The following is an 8,747-nucleotide window of genomic DNA, read 5'->3' as shown; positions in this document are numbered from 1 at the left end:
ACGGTTTGGACCGTCGCTAATCCCCTTTTTTTTGTAGGGGTACTTGAGTTACTGTGCGATTTAAAAGATTTGAGTTGTACCATTATTACTAGCTATAGCTTTTGGTAAAGCGACAAGCGCTCGGTCCACAATTGGTATCGGAGCCAATGTCATGAGTTCGATTCCCATTGATTGTAAGGAGTTCAAGTATTGGGAGAAAGATTGTTGGGTGCAATAATTGTCCCTGCTTGGTAAAGCGATCAAACCATGGTACTTGAGCTACTTTGCGATTTAAAAGATTTGAGTTGCACCAAACCATGGTACTTGAGCTACTTTGCGATTTAAAAGATTTGAGTTGCACCATTACTACTAGCTATAACTTTTGGTAAAGCGGCAAACGCTCTGTCCTACATTAAGTTTCCAAATTCTGGTTATATTTTTTTACCAATCTTATTTCGTTTGATTGTAGCATCGAAAAATATTGATGTGACACAATAAAATGTTGATATGATAATAAAAAATAATGATATGACATCATAAATTGTCAACTTATCTAATGTCATATCAGTAATTTAATCAAAATAGCCAAAAAATAAAATTTAGTGTATCAAAACCAAAATTTGAAAATTTAATCGACTAAAATCCAAATTTTTATAAGTTGTCTCCTTATCTATGAAAAAACACATGTTCTAAGCACCTACCAATGTTTAAAAATTTAGTATGACATAAGGCTCACATTAACGACTGAAATGTAATGGAATATTATTATTTTTCCTTTATGCTTTGTAATTTATATGTAAAACCAATCTACCATTTATATCTGATATTATTTTAGTTAAATATTTTTAAAAAAATCTTGTTTAAATAAATCACCAGTGGTGGTTGATTTCTTTTCTAAATTTCTTTTAGTCCTAAACTACCCATCACAGAAAATGTGAATTTGTCAGACTACATCTTGCACTTAGAATGCTTACATGTAATAATCTACTCACAAAAACTCTTGCGATACATTCTTATACAAATCTTTTGACTCGATTCATTAAAAATTGTTGTTTTAAACTATAAATATAGAACGGATGGACCCGTTTTACCGATACATGAGACATACTCTAATATACTATCCCCACATACTAAGTTGAAAGTTTTGGTTTATTTATCCTCAAAACAGAAAGCAGAAAATTAATCAAATTAAGCATTTATTATTCAAATTTCAATTCAAAAGCAAAAATACCTCAAATTCTTGATAATACCAAAATCAACAATTCATCAACCTTAAGCTAGATTGAAAAATAAGTGAATTTTGTGATAACAGGGTCCCAAATGCTCTCCAGCTTCTCTCTTTTCTTCACAAATACATGTGCCTCTACATCTTTGTGTTCTTCCAACCACTTGATAGCAAAATTTATCTCATGTTCTAATTTTTCTGCATCCGTTGCTGATATTAGTTTGAAAGCAAGCTAAATTTCTGGTCAAAAGAGTAGCTCTGGTCCCATAGACATAACTTTCTAGAGATTGCTTTGCCTCGAATTTCTTTTTAAGCTTCTCATCTTCAAACTTAAATCTCTCTGCTTCCTGTAACATTCTCTGCATCTCCTTTGCGGATAGCATACCTTTAAAATTTCTTATTGTGATGTGATACCCCATGGATGAGTCCAAGATCTGGCCCAAACCCCCGGCCCCTATCTAAGGCCCACAGGTGAAGGGCCCATGACAAGCCCAGGTATTCTCCTATAAATACCAGGTTTGAGCGTACGATATTTCATTCACTATATCGTTTTCAGCAGCGCCCTTAGCTGCTCTCCCCCATATATCCTCAGTCTCTGACTTGAGCGTCGTAGGGGCTACGCCAGGACACCCTCCTGGCCCCCTCCTAACGGTCTTATTTGTGATTTCCGGCCCAGGGTAATTTTGAAGCCCGTGCCTGGATTAGTGACGCTTGCGTGGATCAGACCCTAAATTTCCCATGAGTATCACTTGGCGCCGTCTGTGGGAACACTGGCGTAGAGATGGTAGGCAAGAAAGGAAGTAGAAGAGCTACCTCAGCATCATCGCGTCCTCGGAGGGGACCCAAACAATCTCATGTTGAGACAAGACTAGGAACAACCGCGTCTTGAGACGAGACATGAACAACCTCGTCAAGAGACAAGAACCGAGCAGCCCCTTCACGAGACAAGGGTCGAGCAAGCCCCGTCCCAATGAGAATGTAGGGAACTTGACCCTAGAACAGTTGGGACAATTTATCACCCGGACAGTGGATGAGGCCATAAAGAGGAATCAAGAGTCTATGTTTGCAGAAGAGCAGGCCGCTCGCCAGGAGCGAGAGGAGAATGTGGAGGGTAGTTAGAGTAGGGTAGAGGAGATGCGACCCCTCCCCAGTGAGGAGAATCCGGAGATGGAGGAGATGTGGAGGGAGATACGGATGATGAGGCAGCAGTTGGGAAACAGAGCTGCAGCGCCCAATAAAGGAAGTCCTTTTTCCCTCGCCATTTTGGAAGAGGGGCTTCCTCCAAATTTCCGACAGTCAAACGTTGGAGAATATGATGGACATACGGACCCCGAAGAACACTTGGGGAGGTTTGAGAATGCGGCTCTGTTGCACCAATATTCGGATGGAGTCAGGTGCATGGTGTTTCTGGGCACGTTGGTGAGGTCAGCCCAGCACTGGTTTAACACTTTGCAGCCCAGCTCTATATGTTCTTTTGAGGACTTCTCAGCTGCCTTCTTGCACCGATTTGCTAGCAGCAAGAGGCACCAGAAAAATTTTTTGAGCTTGTTCGTGATGAAACAGCAAGAGAATGAAACTTTGCAAGAATTTGTCCAACGTTTCAACAGTGCAGCGCTGGAAATACCAGCGGCTACCCCTGATATCATGATAAGTGCCTTCACACAAGGACTGAGGGGAGGGAAGTTTTTCAAGTCGCTAGTCAAGAAGCCTCCGTTGAGCTATGATGATCTGTTGGCTCGAGCTGAGAAATATGTAAACTTGGAAGATGCCCAACGGTACAGAAGGATGGAGAGCCGGCCCGGAGGAAGTGGAGTTGAGGGAGCGGAGAAGGGAGGAAGGAAGAGGGGTGCGGGGGAAAGAGAGGAAGACAGAACTAGTAGTAGAAGACAATTCTCATCCCATGTTCCCCTAGATAGGAGTCGGGACGAGGTGATGGAGGTGTGGGAGCCCGCGGGGAGGTGGGAGAAGTCGCGAAGGGTTGGGTGCAGTGCTAGATTGCCTTCACGAGATAGACGAGAAGGATCCTCATTAAGGAGTCGACAAAGGTCTCGCTCGTCCCCTAGGCATGGTCAAGGCCCTCCATGGATAAATCAGAGGATGGGTGAGCAGAGAAGGGAAGGTGGATGTCAAGATGTCCCTCATGAGCTCGTGGAACCGAGGAGGGGAATGAATGAGGATAACCACCCTACGAGAGGAATGATTCATATGATCTCGGGGGGTGCTACTGATGGAGACTCTGGGCGAGCTCGGAAGGCACATGGGAGAAGGTTGAAGAAATTTGAGATATCTAGGGGTGCAGACTTACCACAAGACCCCGTCATCAGCTTTGGGCCGGAAGACCTCCGAGGCGTTGTGACTCCACATAACGATGCCTTGGTGGTAATGATCACCATTGCCAATTATGATGTGGCGAGAATATTTATTGATAATGGAAGCTCCGTGAACGTCTTGTTCAAGAGCACGTTGGATCAAATGAAGATGAGAGGATTTGAGTTTGAGCCGGTATCCACCCCGCTGTATGGGTTCGCAGAACACGTCATCTTGCCTTTGGGTCAGATTGTTCTTTCCCCTATCCTTGGGGACTGATCCTCGGCGGGTAACAAAGGTGATAGCCTTCACTGTAGTAGATACCCCGTCAGCGTATAGTGGAATTCTAGGACGACCAGCCCTGAAGGATTTTAGAGCAGTAGCTTCCAGTTATCATCAGAAGCTTAAGTTTCCTGTGGGAAGAGGAGTTGGAGTCTTGTGCGGGGACCAAAAAGTCGCACGTCGTTGTTATGAAAGAATCGTGAAGGAAGAAGAAAAGAGAGGTCACGAGCATTCGCATGGAAGCTTGAGCTCAGTCTTGCAGTTGTAGAGTCATTCGGAGAAGCTTCTAAATGGGTAACTTTGTCCTGTGGAGGTACAAGAGGAGCTGAGAGGAAAGTTGGAGAATGCGCTGGTAATGCTCTAAAGAGGCATGGGAACGCTTACCACCTTAGAGAATATCTTTACTTCATTTTTGATGTATTTCGTTCCTGAATTTGTCTTACGTTATCAGTTGATATTTAATAAAGCCAAGTTCTTATATTAAGTTCGTGGTTGTTCTTGTATTATGAGGATTATATGAATTTTATTTTACCTACTTAGGCTGCGCCTAGTAGAGGAGAAGAGTGGGGGGGGAGAAAAGTTAAATTTTTCCTGCTAAGGCATCGCCTAGCAGAGGAGTAGAGGGTGAGGTGGAGAATATTTATTTTCCTGCTAAGGCATCGCCTAGCAGAGGAGCAGAGTTGGGGAGAAGAAAAATTTTATTTTCCTACTAAGTTGTCGCATAGCAGAGGAGTTTGAGGGTGAGGGTGGAGAATATTTATTTTCCTGCTAAGGCATCGCCTAGCAGAGGAGTTAGAGGGTTGGCGCGTTGAATTTTATTTTCCTGCTAAGGCCCGGCTTAGCAGAGGAGTTAGAGGGTGGAGGTGTTGATTTTATTTTCCTGCTAAGACCCGACTTAGCAGAGGAGTTATGAGATGATGAAGTGAGAGTTTGATTTTTCCTGCTAAGGCCCGGCTTGGCAGAGGAGTTAGATGGTGGAGATGTTGATTTTATTTTCCTGCTAAGGCCCGGCATAGCAGAGGAGTTAGAGGGTAGAGGTGTTGATTTTATTTTCCTGCTAAGGCATCGCCTAGCAGAGGAGTTAGAGGGTGGGCACATTGAATTTTATTTTCCTGCTAAGGCCCGGCTTAGCAGAGGAGTTAGAGGGTGGAGGTGTTGATTTTATTTTCCTGCTAAGGCCCGGCTTAGCAGAGGAGTTATGAGATGATGAAGTGAGAGTTTGATTTTTCCTGCTAAGGCCCGGCTTAGCAGAGGAGTTAGAGGGTGGAGGTGTTGATTTTATTTTCCTGCTAAGGCATCGCCTAGCAGAGGAGTTAAAGGGTGGGCGCATTGAATTTTATTTTCCTGCTAAAGCCCTGCTTAGCAGAGGAGTTAGAGGGTGGAGGTGTTGATTTTATTTTCCCGCTAAGGCCCGGCTTAGCAGAGGAGTTATGAGATGATGAGGTGAGAGTTTGATTTTTCCTGCTAAGGCCCAGCTTAGCAGAGGAGTTAGAGGGTGGAGGTGTTGATTTTATTTTCCTTCTAAGGCATCGCCTAGCAGAGGAGTTAGAGGGTGGGCGCGTTGAATTTTATCTTCATGCTATGGAGTCACCTAGCAGAGGAGTTAGAGGGTGGAGGTGTTGAATTTTATTTTCCTGCTATGAACTATTTTAGCAGAGGAGTCAAGGGCACGGGGAAGTGGAAACTATTTCACTTCAAAAGCTTAGTAGAGGACCTTGAAGATGGGGGCGACGAGGGCATACTGTGTTAGAAAAATTTATTTCGTTTGTCGTTAACGAACAATGTTTGCCGCTGCTAAAATTACGGGGATCGACCTGCCCGGTCAGATCGCGGGGATCATGAGGCAATGTATCAAAATTCTCAACGTACTGGATGAGCGCTCGGGCGAGCGTGCGGCGCGAGGCGATGGGCTGGTGCGGGGCGAGCTCGGTAGGGGCGAGCACGGGAGCTCGGCAGAGGGCGATCGTGCAGCGCGACAGAAGGCAAGGCGCGCCGGGCGAGCGTGTATGCGCAGCGATGGGGCGAGCTTGGCAGGGCGCTCGGCAGAGGGCGAGCATGCAGCGCGGCAGAAGGCGAGGCGCGCCTGGCGAGCGTGTATGCGCAGCGATGGGGCGAGCTCGGCAGAGGGCGAGCGTGCAGCGCGGCAGATGGCGAGCCGTTCGGCGAGGGGCGAGCTGCCCGCTGTGGGCGAGCGTGTATACGTTGCGTTGGGGCGAGCTCAGCAGGGCGCTCGGCAGAGGGCGAGCGTGCGGTGCGGCAGATGGAGAGGCGCGCCGGGCGAGCGTAGCAGGTGCTGGGCGAACGTGACGCTCGATGAGGGCGTGGCGCGGCGCGAGGCGATGGGCTCAACCGGCGAGCCTGGGTGCTCGGACGATGGTGAGGCGCGCGCAGGGCAGGGGTGTGGCGCGACGCTGCGATGTGGTGGGGAACGCGTGAGGGTCGCGGATGGTGGTGCGGTGATGGTTGAGTGGTGCTAGGGTTGGCGCGCAGGTAGAGCGTAGACGGGAAAGAGCTTGTGAATAAATTGACGCGGTGCTAGGATTATGATTTGATTTGTTTCCAAATTTTTGGGTACTGACGAACGGCTGGAAGATAATGCAAAACTCGCACCCGGTAACCCGAGGTCAGTACGACTAATCTAACTTCGAACCTGCGATTCAGTTCGACTCGGGAGGGGGAGACTGGTGATACCCCATGGATAAGCCCATCAAGATCTAGCCCAAACCCCCGGCCCCTATCTAAGGCCCACAGGTGAAGGGCCCATGACAAGCCCTGGTATTCTCCTATAAATAACAGGTTTGAGCGTACGATATTTCATTCACTATATCGTTTTCAGCAGCGCCCTTAGCTGCTCTCCCCCATATATCCTCAGTCTCTGACATGAGCGTCGGAGGGGCTACGCCAGGACACCCTCCTAGCCCCCTCCTAACGGTCTTATTTGTGATTTTCGGCCCAGGGTAATTTTGAAGCCCGTGATTGGATTAGTGACGCTTGAGTGGATCGGACCCTAAATTTCCCGTGAGTATCATGATGCTTTTTCTGTTACCAGTTGTTTCGTCTTCAGCAGACACGGTTAAGATACCATTATCATCGATATCGAATACCACATTTAATGTAGGGATGCCTCTTGGAGCAGGAGGAATGCCAAATAAATAGAATGTTGTACCCAACAGAAAGTTGTCGCTTGTTCTAGGCCTTTCACCCTCGTACACTTTAAATTTCGCTTTAGGTTGGCCATCATGAAAAGTGGTCAACTTTGTTACCTTCCTAGTAGGAATCATGGTATTCCTGGGAACTACCACTCTCATTTCATCATCTTCAACACACACACCAAGGGATAGAGGTATAACATCACACAACACCAGGTTTTAATCTCGTAGTTACCTTGGCCGGTCAAAATTGCTGCCTGAACTGCTGCCCCAGATGCTACAGCCTCATCGGGGTGAATGCTTGTGCACAGTTCCTTGCCATCAAAGAATTCTTGAAGTAATTGTTGTACCATTGGAATTCTAGTGGATCCACCAACAATCACCACATCGTGGATGCTTTCTTTGTCCATCTTTGCATCCTTCAAACACTTCTCCACATGGCTAATACATTCCTCCAACAAGTCCATGTTTACCTCCTCAAATTTGGCACGTGTTATGTTAGAGTGAAAATCGATTCCATCACACAGACAATCGATTCCAATAGTTGTATGTGCCACTTGTCAATGCTTTGGGGTTGTTGGTTATATCCTTCTTGTGCTTCCTCTTGAACTCTTTAACAAAATAAATAACCATTCTATTGTTGAAATCTTCTCCTCCAATGTGAGTGTCACCAGCAATGGCCTTGACTTGAAAGATACCACTCTCAATTGTGAGAAGAGACACATCAAAGGTACCTCCACTAAGGTCGAAAATAAGTACATTTTTTTGCCCGATGTTGATATATTTTTTGTCGAGTCCATAGGCAATTGCCGCTGCAGTTGGTTCGACAAGAAGACTCAAGATGTTGAGCCCAGAAATGGTTCCAGCATTCTTGGTTGCCCGCCTCTGTGAATCATTGAAGTAGGCAGGTATAGTAATAACTGCATTTTTTACTTCAAATCCAAGAAAAACTTCTGCAATCTCCTTCATCTTGGCGAGGACCATTGAAGAAATTTCTTCGGCATGAAACTGTTTCTCTTCACCTTTGTAGATAACTGTAACCATGGGCTTATCGTTAGGACCAGTAACGACTTTGAATGGCCAAAGCATCAAATCTTTCTGAACCAAAGGATCACTGAATCTCCTACCAATCAATCTCTTGGCATCTGGAAAAGTAATTTATATGAAACTTTATATATACGAGACCATAATCTCATGCAAATACATCATGTCAGAAGGTTTTGTTCGATGAGAAATCCAAAAGTCTGCGAATTGTACAATATCATTAGCAAACACAAAAAATATGAACGAAGCATTATCCAAGCATCTCTCAACAACCGTGGTAGTTAGTTAATAAACAAAATAATGTGCAGCGAAAGATTCAAGACTCCAAATAATTGCCCTGCAAAACTCTCGTACAGAAACAAAGAGCTCGTACAACTTTGTTTGTTTGATTTCGAACCACCAATTTTAACACATAGATAACTTAATGGGGCCAAAAAATACAAGAATATTAAAGTTGTTGATTCTGTACTGATTTCCACTTAAGGAAAATGAAGCTGAAGATCACAGGAAAAAAACGAACTGGGAATAATAACAATATATATCTTACTGAAAACAGTGTTGGTGGGGTTCTCGGCCGCTAGATTCTTGGCGGCGTCGCCAATGAGACGTTCGGTTCCATTGAAAGCTACATACGAAGGTGTAATGCGATTGCCCTGATCATTTGGTATGATCTCGACGCGATTACGGCGCCACACTGCTACACACGAAAAAGTGGTGCCCAAATCAATTCCAATCGCCGGTTCTTGGCATTCTCCAGCCAT

The 8,747-nt window shown here is 45.4% G+C and overlaps 1 pseudogene; it reads right to left on the bottom strand.

The window, feature by feature from the left end:
• Positions 1-1,256: 1,256 nt before the first annotated feature.
• LOC142524955 (heat shock cognate 70 kDa protein-like) lies at positions 1,257-8,747 on the bottom strand (annotated as a pseudogene).

Source organism: Primulina tabacum, chromosome 14 (assembly GCF_025594145.1).
Source record: "Primulina tabacum isolate GXHZ01 chromosome 14, ASM2559414v2, whole genome shotgun sequence".
Taxonomy (NCBI): Eukaryota; Viridiplantae; Streptophyta; class Magnoliopsida; order Lamiales; family Gesneriaceae; genus Primulina; species Primulina tabacum.
This window is presented reverse-complemented; position numbering and strand designations above follow the sequence as displayed.